Below are 14,578 nucleotides of genomic sequence, written 5' to 3' on the forward strand. Positions count from 1 at the left end.
TCAGTGATGATGCATTCTGTTACATTGTTCCAGTGATGACGCATTCTGTTGCATTGTTACAGTGATGACGCATTCTGTTGCATTGTTCCAATGATGACGCATTCTGTTACATTGTTACAGTGATGACGCATTCTGTTACATTGTTCCAGTGATGACGCATTCTGTTGCATTGTTCCAGTGATGATGCATTCTGTTGCATTGTTCCAGTGATGACGCATTCTGTTGCATTGTTCCAATGATGACGCATTCTGTTACATTGTTCAGTGATGAGCATTCTGTTGCATTGTTACAGTGATGACGACCATTCTGTTACATTGTTCCAGTGATGACGCATTCTGTTGCATTGTTCCAGTGATGACGCATTCTGTTGCATTGTTCCAGTGATGATGCATTCTGTTGCATTGTTCCAGTGATGACGCATTCTGTTGCATTGTTCCAATGATGAGCATTCTGTGCATTGTTCCAGTGATGATGCTTCTGTGCATTGTTCCAGTGATGACGCATTCTGTTGCATTGTTCCATGATGACGCATTCTGTTACATTGTTCCAGTGATGACGCATTCTGTTGCATTGTTACAGTGATGACGCATTCTGTTACATTGTTCCAGTGATGACGCATTCTGTTGCATTGTTCCAGTGATGATGCATTCTGTTGCATTGTTCAGTGATGAACGCATTCTGTTGCATTGCAGATTCCAATGGCTCGGTCCCAGGCCCACCCATGAAAAGGCCAGGTGTCACCACCCACAGCATTACAAGGACCCCCCCTCCACAAGTGGAAATGCAAACCCCACTGCCATACAAAGGTTAGAGCTCCATGCACGTATGGCAGCTACAGTACATGTGCCATTGGTACGCCTCAGTTCAGCCAACTAGAGACCTGAGATCTAAGCACATGACCCACAGCAGGAATCATCCCTCCCTTCATAGATGCATGCAGCTTTATTCTATTGCAGTGTGTAGTATCAGACAACAAAGGAATATCAATGCAAATACCAAAAAAACTAAACATAGAAATAGAAGAGATATTTATTGGTCCTTTTATTCAGACATGCTATGTTGCTTTCTCTGACAGTAATGCTATTACACACAATCATGATTTATGTAGGGTATCCCAGCACTGCATTGCATTAGCTTCCTCTGTTCCAGTATGGATCTGCCTGTGACGTAGTGGTTCACCTGTGGCGACCGCATGTGTTCTTAAAAAATGTAGTGAGTAGTGGGCATGACTGGGGTGGAGGAGATGGTAGGAGAACTCCCTGGGGGACCCGCGGGACAAGAGGAGCCTTTGCTCGCCTTGTCGTCGTAATGGGGGGTGCCACTTACCTTAATGAGCCTCTCAAAGAAGAATACCAATAGCCTGACACAGGTGACAGCAGCATGCTGGGAAATCAGAGAGAAACTGGGGAGAGAGCGAGAGATTGGGGGGGGGGGGGGGGGGGGAGAATGGGATGTTGCCAGAAATGCTACATCCTACACATCCTGTTTAAACACTATATCTTTTCTCAGCCTCTACATCACTGCCCAGTTCTGAAGCCCCAAACACTGATAAAGAGTAGTTTGATACTAACATCCAATGGGTTTACTTTGTTTTTTCAACTGCCATCCCTTTATTATTTTTCCTTATTCATTTGTAAACAAGACAGAACTTTGTAGAGCATTAGATAAAAGTAGCACATTAAGGTTTGTCCTCCTCTGAAGTTCATGTTCTGGAACATTTCCACAACCTTCTGCCATTATGTTTATGTGTGATAAGCTCATTCTTACAACCTTTTGACGAGATAGATGTTCAGAGGAGGAGTATAGAGAGAGATAGGGAGAAGAGGGGGAGTTGTTGAGGAAGAACATGTTGTGGAATGTTTGCTGTTCTGCGCCTGAACTCATTTGTCAAGGCTTGACCTCCGCTGGGATGCCTCAGGTCAGCGGGGGTCACCCGAGGTAAACTTGCCGTGTGGTCACACACACACACACAAACACAGAATCACATACACATATACAAATGAAAATCCAAGTGAAGGAGAGGCACAACTATGTCAAAATCCTTTTTTCCCAGCACAGTATAATAGCTCCACATTCATTTCTAAATATGACAATAAGAACATTGACAATAAAACACTAATGGCATCACAAATACATTAGGTCTTGAGAATGTTATTTCATGTATAGCTTCTTAAAAGCAACTACACCATCCTCATAATGAATCTACTCCGCTTCCATTGACCATCAGGGCTGTGTGAGCTGCTGGGTAGAAGGGGTCAAGGTTAACTGAGTGAGGTTAATACACTCTGTTAAGGATATGTCTTCTGGGTCCATGCCAGGCCAGGGCAGTGAGGGCAGAAGAGCAAGCAGAACTCATAGCACAGTAGATATCTTCAACTGCAGACAATACCTCTCTTTTAAGGCCAAGACAGACCAACGCAACTGTTGTCCGTGTGCAGCTGGTGGCCTTCCTATCACCTCTGACTACAGAACATCGGACATTTTCTGTTCATTTCAAAATGATTCTACATGTTGAATCGCCACTGTTCATCAACACCCAGCAGGTGATCTAACGCGCACGGCCGACGTGCGTGTTGGTCTGTCTTGCGCTTTACTTACAGACACAAGCTCCTAGTAGCAATCCTTACCTTGTACACAATCCATAAATCACAGGTGTACCTACCTAAGCTGGGGTTTTGATAAACAGTATTTTCTTCCTTTTTTATTATTACTGAAGATTACGTTAGGAGAAGACGTGTCGATTCTGACCGTGTGACACGGTGATGCTCTTTATTCCAAAGGAAGGGGGACTTGCCACGACGTTCATTTAAATCTGAGAGAAAAAAACAACACAGAGACGTTGATGATGAGAGCTAGCTGGAGGAAGTGTGGGGGCCTCTTGAGCAAACAGCCTTATCATTGGCCCTGCTTTGATTCATGCTGCCTTCTGATTGGCTTCCTGAGTCAAAATGAGGACTGACTTTGGCCATGCCCTGTTCAAGGGATCAAGATGATATTACGGATCTAATTTCAGGGAGTGTTCAAGTTATACCAATGTAATAAATGTATATTTTTGGTAAATTATTCCATCCACGAATCCATTAGTGATAGTGAGATGTCTCAGTGAATTGGTGAACAGGGTCTGTGTAGCAGCAGTGGAACTTACATGGCACGATCATGTTGCACAGCCGCTCACTCCCTGTCAGGAAAAAACACAATTAGTTCCTTATTTGATGATGAGAACACACACAGAAACATGCCGTATGGCTATTGCAATATAGTAATAACATATTGTCTGGTCCAAAGTTGAGTTTGATTTTGAATTTAGATATTTTCTTAATTTTGACCCCTCTGGCTTTCCTTGGGCAGAAACATCAAACAAAAGTATTTTCAGTTTTATGGAGAATGAATCTACTCTGAGAGGGAACGACAGACTGTGAGCTTGAGAATAAAAAAATATTGAACAGCATAGTTGCCTTTCAGTAGGTGTGTGCAGGCACTGGTCTGTTACGTTGCTTTAGTTGTAATTAGTATTTGATGCAGCCTAAAGCGAAATGGTTTAACCCTTTTTACCCTATCTGAAAGGTGCGGAGATATCATGTTTAGATCAACAGGTGAGGTAACACAGAGTTATGTTTACCATTGTTTGGCAGGAGAGACCTGACATTGGTTTACTTGAGGCCAAAGGTCCTAGAAAGGGAAAGGGAAAGGGGGATACCTAGTCAGTTGTACAACTGAATGTATTCAACTGAAATGTGTCTTCTGCATTCAACCCAACCCCTCTGAATCAGAGAGGTGTGGGGGGCTGACTTAATCGACATCCACGTCTTCAGAGCCCGGGGAACAGTGGGTTAACTGCCTTGCTCAGAGTAGCAATATCAAAGATTCAATACAATACAAGACAACTTTATTTTCCATTTGTAGCAGCAAACAACGGACATTTGTATTCTGCTCCCTTTTTAAGGAGCAGAATAGAGACATCACACATCACACATCCAGCTGAGACGAGCAAAGGGTCAAACTGCCCCTGGTGCGGCATAGCTCTAATAGTCAGATAATATAGTCAGCCAATAGCTGTGGAATTACTGCTCTCACACACACACACACACACACACACACACACACACACACACACACACACACACACACACACACACACACACACACACACACACACACACACACACCACCACACACACACACACACCACACCTGCACTGATGGATACACTCACACATTTCCAAATCAATCTGAAAATATATGGTCTGTTGTGCTTTGTCATCAAAGCACCTTAAAAAGGTTACCATGGCCAAAACGGTCTCTGTTTGTGTCCTGCAAGCAATTACAGCACTTGGAACAGGAATAGTGCAGACTCTCTTTCTTCATGTTCTCGATTCATCACTGGCCATCATGGCCCAGCACTGGCCATCACTGGCCAGCACTGGCCTCATGCCCAGCATAGCCCTCACTGGCCCAGCACTAGCCATACTGGCCAGCACTAGCCCATCACTGGCCCAGCACTAGCCCATCACTGGCCCAGCATCCCATCACTGGCCAGCACTAGCGCTGGACTTCAGGATGTTCAGATCCAGCTATATCTCTGATCATTTCACAAACTTTGCAGGCATCTATTTCTCTAATGATTACACCCCCATATAAGATTCAAGATACCGAAGCCTGTGTGTGTGTGTGTGTGTGTGTGTGTGTGTGTGTGTGTGTGTGTGTGTGTGTGTGTGTGTGTGTGTGTGTGTGTGTGTGTGTGTGTGTGTGTGTGTGGTTGTGTGGGGTGTGTGGTGTGTGTGTGGGTGTGTGTGTGTGTTGTGTGTGTGTGTGTGTGTGTGTGTGTGTGTGTGTGTGTGTGTGTGTGTGTGTGTGTGTGTGCGAGCGCGCGTGCTTGCGTGTGTTAAATATCGTAATGACATTATTTTAGTATTATTATTATTTTTATTACACTCATCTGCATGATTAGTACAATCCCACTGGGCACGGATGTCAATTCAACGTCTATCCCACGTTGGTTCGATGTAAATGACGTGGAAACAACGTTGATTCAACCAGTGTGTGTCCAGTGGGATGTAATGATAGGTGGATACAGTCATCTTTTATACTGTTTGTGGATGCACTTTGCTATTTAACATGTCTTGTGTTCATACATGTTTGGTTTTCTAAAGGATATCGTTGATTTTCAAATTAATTTGTTCAGTATCTTGCTTAACCTATGGCTCACAAAACGTTTACTGTTTGGAAACTGAATGTCTACATGCAAATTAGGCTATGCACGCGTTTTAATATCATGCCTTATAAAATATGAGAAATGATCACAAATGAATGATATGTAACTTGAGAATGATTTTGTTCTGTCTTAATGTACCGTTAGTCTAAACGTGCTCAGTCACCCCCTATTAGGCTACAGCATGGTGGCGGTTCAGACAGACAACATTCTAATTGAGCGCGTGCTGTGTGTTGGTTTAAGAAAACCATTACGGATACTTGAGGTGATGCCACTCATTTAACTACAAAAGATGCGCAATGACGCAGGCAAGTTGGAAATGTCATATTTTATTTCACCTCCCAGTTTCAGGGAGAACAAATGAGACAAGCCACTTGTCTATGTTCTGTCTTTTCCTTTCTCTCTTTACTCCAGTTTTATAATAAGCCTGCTCCTTAAATGGTTATGTGCGGGTTGCATATTTGCACGGGAGATAATCTTGTTCTGACTTTTTGTCTTTGGTCTATCTACAGTGTGTTGTCGGATAATTTGGCGATAGGATGAAAAGTAATTCCCGTGCAGAAGCTCCTCTATACTTGTTGAATTTCTCGAGAATTTCACCTTTGCCCTCCCGTTTCCCTGAAATAAATGAGTGTTCCGGGTGAAATGCCTTTATGCACTGCGTTTGGAACCCGTGGTCGTGTTGCCTTGGTCCCTGTAGGTAGAATCGATGTAGTAGTCGAGTAGTAGAGAAAATGGAATTCTGCTTCGGTTAATTTTTCCGCATTTAACCAGGCTAATTTCTAAAACTTTTGAAGCACTTTAACGTGGGGTAAAGGGTTGTCCTCATATTATATTGATTGAGGTGATTTAAAAAGTCTCAAGACATTGACAGTAGGCTATCACAAGTAGCCTATAAGTGCTTGGCCATTGGTTGCATTAGTTAATATGGTATCGTCTCCCATTCAAAGTTATTATTTGGCTGTGTTTTGCTAATGTCTTCTTTCTTCGCCACCATGGTATTAGGCGTATATAGGCTACCACATTAAGACACTATCGGTGTTTTGAAGGATTTTGTCTGCCTTGAATGGCGTGATGCACACTTTATACTTCGTTATAGGCCTACCTTACGCATTCATTTGACCCCTTCTTATACAGAACCGCGTAATTTATGTCACTTCGACCGTCTAACCACGTTAACAGCTCAGAAAATGTGTTTACTTTGATGTCGCTACTGGTGCTTCCAGTTGGGTTTTTGGTGAACTACAATATTACAGCAGGAACATAAGGATTTTCAGTGCTAATGGATTTATGATCTCGGTCTCTGACACCATTTAATGTAATTAGCACATATGCTCTAAATATATGATGGTTTTGTGAGCGATAAAGCCATTACCCATCGCATAAACTGACAGTCCCTCTAACTAAACTTCAACCACAAAGCTAATTGGAAAAGTCATTTCGGCTTCAATTGTCTACAATTATAGCCGTGGCAGTGGACTCAGAATCCTAGTGTGTGGTTCTTCATTCATCATGGTGTATTTTGACCGGTGAATAAAACTCTGAAGAAACAAACCCAACTCAACCTGTTAGCTACTTTGATCTGTCTGTAATTTTGTCGAAGCTGCCTGCGTTAAACATAGCGACCTTAAGTGGTGAGGCTCTAAAATATTTTCCCTATTTCTCACGAATAGCTTTTCCATTAAGAGCGATTAGATTATGTCTATTCAAAGTTGCTGATCCATAGAGAAAATGGCTGCGGATAAAATACGATTTCAAGTGACCTTTTCGTCCCTTTCACACCAATCTGAGCCCCCGAATAGTTAGGGATCAGATTGGGAAAAAACCCTCCTCCTCTCTTTCAACCCGTAACGACTCAAAGCGGAGGGGCTCTCAGCAAACCCCCCAACTCACACATGAAAGTATATGTAGTTGTATAACGCACAGCTTGGGTCTACAGAAAGCAGCAGCACTGGCCATCTTCATTTTGTCTTTATGTAATTCATTATGCAACATCTATTTTTCAAATGAATTTGTAAATGTGGTTCATAGTTGAGAGCCAGTTATAACAAAACTAGGCTACACTGACCACATCAAAACAAATACAAATCTTACAATTAGCTATAGGAAATACTTGTTTCAAGTATACTATTGAATAGGTCTATCTTATATCATGTCAGTGATACACTATTGGGGAAAAGTTTGACAAGACGCAGATGAAGGATTTTTTTAACCATCTGTCTTCAGAGGTTTCTGTTATCTGTTAAAACATAGTTATGTTAATTTAAGTTATTTTCTCATTTGTAATTATTGGAACTCACTCAACAAATAGATGTTTTGTTATATGTAGTTGTACATGTAACATAGGCTATTATGCATATTAAGTCAATAATTGACAGCAGCACACCTCATTTGTTAATGAAACGTCTCTACACTTTTTCATAGTTATTTTACACTTGTATTTTTCTTGGCAGAAATATAGGCTTGTTATATATTTTAGGAACAACACACCACAGCCATTTCTTCTAGAAGGTTAGCTGTTCAGTTATGGGCAGATGCTAAAAGGTGCGCGTGGATGGGAAAAGCATAGATCGTGTGTTACCCTCTCCTGAAGAAACGTAATACTTGTTTTTATAGGAGGCATTTCAACAGAGGCCTCTAACGCGTCAGGGAAAGCAATGGATGGAGTGGAAGCTTTGAACGGTGTAGTGACTTTATCGATTCCCTACACTGAAGCGCCTACATAAACTGAACCAATGAGGATTGTATTATTAACTATTTTCCTTCAACGTTGTTAGGTGTTTATTCATTATCTGAAATGCCGATGGACTGATATTTGCCCCCGTGTTCACGAAGTAGGAGGTCAGACTATCATGGCCTTTTATTGCTTTCACAACTGGTCCAAGAATTCATAACGCTCGATTGACTGCTTGCAGAAGCGAAAACCTGTTTATGGGGTGCAGTTGCCCTGACATTTATTTATTTATTTGTTATACAAACGGATAGAGAGAGACCGCATCACTTGGAAATTAGCCTAATTTAGCCTATGTTTTTTAAATATATTTGAAGCCCACGTAGGCCTATATCTAGGCTATTTTAACCTCTAACTCACGGTAGATGCTCAGCGAACCATATGCACGATCTGATTCATATAGGCCACATGTGCAAATATAGCCTATACTGCACTGCGAAGGGCATTTGATATTTTTGGTAATAACACATAATTATGTCGCATAATTATATATATATACGTCTTGTTTTAGGGAAATATAGGCTAACTCAAACTATAACATAGACATTAATAGTAAGTTCCTGCCATGTGGAACTTCAAGTGGCATTTATAGCATCAACTTAAAATCTGAGACACAAGGGAATCGACGTTGAATATAGTCTCGCCAAAATCGTATTTCATATAGGCCTAGCCTATGCTTTTGTCAGTATTATCGCTCGATGTAAGTTGTGTGTATGCATCAATTATCTACCAAATAATCGTAAAAACTGCTTTTAAATTGACATCATATATTCTGTTTATCTCACATAGTGGGGTTGAAAATGTATCTGTAAACTTTGCAATTAAATAATAATAATTTGATTATCATGAACGCTCTACATTTCCATATGACTAAACAAAACAGCCAGAAAGTGTTCCAGGAACTATCGTTATGGCTGTACTATGCCTGACCAGCTCGGTCGTATAACTGTCCTTTAATCAGTTGAAACTATCGACGAGAAACCGGCTGCTATCGATATTTTCATTATGTGATCAAACAACAAATAGCCTTGCACAGGTGAGATGCTCATAACTTGGAAAGGGTTCCCTGAATTGCGGTAACATCATCAACGATGTTCGTATATATTGCTGACGACAGTTTTAAACGGAGAAACGGGTCCCCAAATCAGTAAGGATGTCAAGGAAAGGATCCAAAGCACCGTTCAAAAGTTTCGCCCTGGAATGTAGCCTAACAGTGGCTGTTTGACATTTAGACAGATAAGCTAGATAACGGTTGCCTACATGGGTTGCATGGTAGTGTGGCGAGGCTAGAATGTATTGTTCATTTCTTTAGAGCTTCTTGTGAATAGGTGGAAGATAAATAAATGTTGTACTTGCCTGGCTGGTGTTAGCCAAATTCAGGTACCGATGTTTCCCGTCCACTATAGCCTAATAGTTGTCGCTGGGTGCTTCTTTTAATGCCCTGCTGTCCACGTTCTCTTTTTCTCTCCTGTTTTCGTGCTATAGCCTTCTTCCCGCTGCTCTCATTCACTGTCACCCCTCTCTCTCTCTCTCTCTCCGTCCAGCTCTCTTCCCGATCTGTGGAGTAAAATCTTAATGATACACTTACAGAACATTCTTTGTCCATTTTAATCTTATTCGTTTCACCTTTTCAAAGAGCTGGAGACATGACCGGGAGTCTCAGTGCAGTGTCCGAGACAGGGACTGGAAGAGTTCTGTTGTTGAATACTTAAAAACACCCATTCCTCCTATGCGTTAACAAGGGGGGTACTTGCATATTTGCGCTCCATTATCTTTTAATAGCTGACTACACTCGGAAAGACATAACAAAGGTATTCATAAACTATTCAATTTATTTTCACATACCCTATACTCTATTTAAGTTCGGCTATTATGGATGCATGTCGGCGCACCAGGCAAGTAGCCCACTGAATACAGTTCTGGTGGCTTTGGTTACCATGTGGGCGAAATGTTGTCATATTCAAACTACCCCGTGTCAATGTTATTTGTGCTAAGTTCCACTAATTTTAAGTGATTTTACCCTGGAAGGTCTTTCCTAAATCTACAAAACAGGCACCAGCTGCTCCGTTTGAAATCTTCATCAGGAACACAGTATCTGTAAAAATATTAATAAAAAGAAAGCAATTTTCATGAGTTTATTTCTTGTTTTTATGATTTTACAAAGTTGATAAGAATACATGCATGATCACAGTAGGTTATGCATTACTATGTGGATGTAATTGTATACTGTACGCTAGATGGCAGACCGATCCAGACATTTTTGAGTTGGAGACGCATGCAGGCTTCAGTATCCACATACAAAAATCCGGAATTCCCGTGCAATTTTCAAACAACTTGACATGATTTTGAATTATTGTCATTATAAAACGTAATATGACACCCGTTCAGTGATTGTGTAGGCCTTAAAACCTCAACTGTTATAGAGTATTTGTTATTTGTCGATGTAATTTTGAGATTCTCTGGCGCCATCGCACCCTGTCTGCCTATTCTAACACGACTTATCTATTATGCATAATTTCTTACATTGTAATTTTTCCTAATTTGATCCAGTAACTTTGGACCCGAATTTTGACAATGTAAATGTAAAGTTGAAGCATATACAGTATTACACACCACCAAATGCTGTAGGCTATAATAAAATAGACGATACATCAATAATAATGTCCCCCGCATGTATAATGAATATGGTAGTCCCAAACAAACCATTTAAAACTTTGAGGAATTCTATGCCAGTCCCTTTCGCCGAGCACGTTTGTTTATTTCACGTGCACAAAGCTTTGTCCTCGCTTTTACCCTTATTTCGGCTATTCTATCCAGGGTTTCCTCCTCTGTTTGTGACAATAGACGGCCCATACTAATCAGGTTTCAAAGTAAATAGCAGCGCAGGGCGAGCTCAATGTAAATTGTGCTTGTCAGAGACCCCAGTCGTAGGTAGCAAGGAACGAGGACTCTAACCAATGGAGAGAAAGAGGCTTGGCTAACCTTAGCCTCCCATTTTCTCTCTCTCCCCTCAATGCAGGGCTCTGGCCAGTCAGTCGCCTTTGATTATCAGTTGCCAGCAGCCCCTCTCTTGGCTCCTTGACACGAGCACCATATAAGGCGTAGCGATCTCCATAGAAACGTGTCAGTTTCAATAGTAGTGTCAAAGTTCACTATATACAGACATTCGCGCAGATCCCCGTTTCGGAAACATAGCTCTGCTGGTCTTCCCGTTTAAACGCATTCATTTTTGGGTCTCTCCGTCTTGCATATTCTATTAGTTGTTTTTTTTCTTCCTTATTTTTATCTCTTCGTGTTCGCTCCATTCCTGCTGGAGAGGTGAAACTACATGGGCACTACGGCGACGCGGTCTTTTTGCTGGACGAGATGAGGTTTATTTAAGAATATAGATGTAAAATCCTGCTCTTCAGTTTTTTCCTCCCCTCCAACAGCGAAGACGGGAGTAAGGAGCAAGGAAGAAAAGAGAAGGGAATTTATTTCTCGCAGCACTTTGGATCGCGTGTCTTTGAAAGATTTTATGTTCATTTCTACGTCCATGTGAATCGCTCCTGCCTCCTTTCTGGCTATTTTATACCAAACTGCATTTTTGTTACGTCTGGCTCGCTTTTTCTTCAAGATAGGGTACCTGAATGGCTAACTGCAATTTACCTTGGAACTGGCCTCCCGATACTTGCATATCCTGATCGGGTGCTTATTCTATCGTGTCCTGTATTTTGAAGGTATTGATCGTGTTCTGCTCCCTTCTTTCACATAGGAGATTGTTTGCTCCGATTTGACTTTGCACTGTCGTGTTTGAGATCTTTTTTTCTCCCCTCGCTTTATAAATCCCAGCGATCAGTTCGCTTTATCGCACTTTTCGGGCCCGAGATATGGCAATGGTAGTTAGCGTCTGGCGAGATCCGCAGGAAGACGTGGTCGGAGGACCTCCAAGCGGCCCAAATCCAGCAACTCAGCCGGCGAGGGAGCAACAGCAGACGGCGTCGGCAGCCCCGCACACTCCGCAGACCCCTAGTCAGCCAGGACCCCCGTCAACACCTGGGACTGCTGGGGACAAGGGGAGTCAGAATTCTGGTCCACAGCATATAGAATGTGTTGTTTGCGGAGACAAATCGAGYGGCAAGCACTATGGTCAGTTCACCTGCGAGGGATGCAAAAGTTTCTTCAAGAGGAGTGTCMGAAGGAACTTAACGTATACATGTCGTGCCAATAGGAACTGTCCCATTGACCAACACCACCGAAATCAGTGCCAATACTGTCGGCTGAAGAAATGTTTRAAAGTGGGAATGCGGCGGGAAGGTGAATATCTTTTTTTAATGGCACATATGATGATGCGTACTACGTTTCATTGACAACTAGGGCTGCCATGTTGCATAAAAGGTCACATACATACGGCTGAGCACATTGCACATCCATGTTTTTTGAGGAGATGTGTATGTGTGCGCATTTAGCCTATAGAGAGGGTCAAATGCAATGCAGCTACAAAAGATAGGGAACCGGTGCGAGTCGTAGGCTAAAACAAAGCAGCTGTTTATTTGGCTGACGTTTTTTGGGAACGTCAAAACTAAACATAACTATTTGCTTTAGTGTGTGTGTGTGTGTGTGTGTGTGTGTGTGTGTGTGTGTGTGTGTGTGTGTGTGTGGTGTGTGTGTGTGTGTGTGTGTGGTGGTGTGTGTGTGTGTGTGTGTGTGTGAGAGATACATGCTAATGCACGTCCTTACATGTGTAGTGATAGACTTGTGTTTTGTTTGTCTGTGCATTAAAACGAACAGACAACATACCACATCGTCTCCCTGTTCCATATGCTGACTAGACAGATTAGGCAGCTTGAGCAGGCTGACGTTAATGCTAGAGAATTTGTGGCGGTACAACATTTGTTTAGCCTCAATATGTATGATGCCGTAACTTTCCCTCTCTTTGGAGCACAAATTTATAGCAAAACACGTATTTTCAATTAACCACCAAATTACCATACATGTTATTTAATATTATCCAAAAAATATTGTCAACAAAAATACAATTAAACCAATTATACTTTGTTAAAGCACATTATTAAATATTCCTTCTGACTGAACTATAGGCTTAGAAGGCGTTTACTCTTATTGTGCTTGATATATTTTTGCCATTCTTCTTCAGTGCAGCATACAACATATGTAATGGAGGAATACATTAGACCAAATTAAACTGACACATGGGCTGCAGTGAACAACTAGATGGAGCATAGCGTCTAAATGGATTATAGGCCTGTATTAAAGCATCCGTCATGTTAGATATTATAAGTGTGTTGTGTGTGTGTGTGTGTGTGTGTGTGTGTGTGTGTGGTGTTTGTGTGTGTGTGTGTGTGTGGGTGTGTGGTGTTGTGTGTGTGTGTGTGTGTGTGTGTGTGTGTGTGTGTGTGTGTGTGTGTGTGTTTTTAATCTAGATGCATGCATAGTCGATACTAATGTAAAAAGTGCAACACTTAGCATGTAGGCTAAGGTCACTCTTAGATATTGAAAATATTATTATTATTTATTTAAACACCACAATCTTACACACTATATAATTTAACGTTTGAACTAGATTGTGATGGGAATGTTACTCCCTTATCTCAGAGCAGAAAACACTAGCTTGCCTATGCTTCTCAGCAAGGTTGCACATGCAACATGTTCATCAGTTCTGGATGCACATTTCCTCTCCTTCTCTTTCTTTTTGTCAGCGGTTCACGGAGGACGAATGCCTCCAACCCAGCCGAACCCAGGGCAGTACGGGCTGACGAACGGGACCCTCTGAACGGCCTTGCTATCTCTCCCGGATACATCTCGTTATTGCTTCGGGCTGAGCCTTCCCCGACGTCCCGATATGGAAGCAATGCATGCAGCCCAACAATATCATGGGTATTGAGAACATCTGCGAGCTGGCAGCTCGCTTTGCTCTTTCAGCGCCGTGGAATGGGCGAGGAACATCCCTTTCTTTCCAGATCTGCAGATCACCGACCAGGTGTCCTTCTCAGGCTGACGTGGAGCGAATTGTTTGTGCTAAACGCGGCTCAGTGCTCCATGCCATTGCATGTGGCCCTCTGCTCGCCGCGGCAGGCTCCACGCTTCTCCAATGTCTGCGGACGAGTCGTGGCTTTCATGGATCACATTCGAATCTCAGGGCAGGTTGAGAAGCTCAAGGCCCTCCACGTTGACTCTCGGCAGAGTACAGCTGCATCAAGGCGATAGTACTCTTCACATCAGGTGAGTGTTTCCCATGCCGCTACTGAGGCCTCCTCTCTCATAGGCGGGCAGTGAGGGGGTAGACAGGGGAGAACAACACTGACACAGAGGCCATGGCTGTTTAGTGCAGGCTACTCCATGCTGTTTTGACTATGGCTTGCTGCAAATATCCACAGTGATACATTTTGTGTGTTACTCAGAGCGTAAGAGAAGTAAACAAACCGATTTTCAAAAACGTAATTTTTATGTGTATTTTACTCCCACGTAGGAATAGATTGAAAGACAATATACTATTTAATAACTGTGAGACAGTATAAAAAGTGAATCGCATTACATGTTTTTATATCTGATAACTAGGTCTACAGGAAGTGTTTGGGTCCTACTGTAGCAAGGCTTTTGTTTAAAACTAGTTATTGCTGTAAAGAAAAGCAGAATTGCGG

General features: G+C 42.2%; 1 long non-coding RNA gene and 1 pseudogene across 4 annotated transcripts; one reads left to right on the forward strand and one right to left on the reverse strand.

The window, feature by feature from the left end:
- Window positions 1–1,024: 1,024 nt before the first annotated feature.
- LOC112072700 (uncharacterized) lies at window positions 1,025–10,867 on the reverse strand. Of its 4 annotated transcripts, XR_002894370.2 has the most exons (5): window positions 10,644–10,867; window positions 9,961–10,035; window positions 9,297–9,497; window positions 3,146–3,178; window positions 1,025–2,812 (listed from the first exon to the last, which is right to left on the reverse strand). It is a non-coding gene; the product is annotated as an uncharacterized lncRNA (long non-coding RNA). The 4 variants fall into 4 exon arrangements; XR_011476308.1 differs by lacking the exon at window positions 9,961–10,035; XR_011476307.1 differs by lacking the exons at window positions 9,961–10,035; window positions 10,644–10,867 and adding an exon at window positions 9,567–9,954.
- A 106-nt stretch (window positions 10,868–10,973) lies between these two features.
- LOC112072698 (nuclear receptor subfamily 2 group F member 1-A-like) lies at window positions 10,974–14,200 on the forward strand (annotated as a pseudogene).
- The last annotated feature ends 378 nt before the right edge of the window (window positions 14,201–14,578 follow it).

Source organism: Salvelinus sp. IW2-2015, unplaced genomic scaffold, assembly GCF_002910315.2.
Source record: "Salvelinus sp. IW2-2015 unplaced genomic scaffold, ASM291031v2 Un_scaffold2006, whole genome shotgun sequence".
Classification (NCBI taxonomy): domain Eukaryota; kingdom Metazoa; phylum Chordata; class Actinopteri; order Salmoniformes; family Salmonidae; genus Salvelinus; species Salvelinus sp. IW2-2015.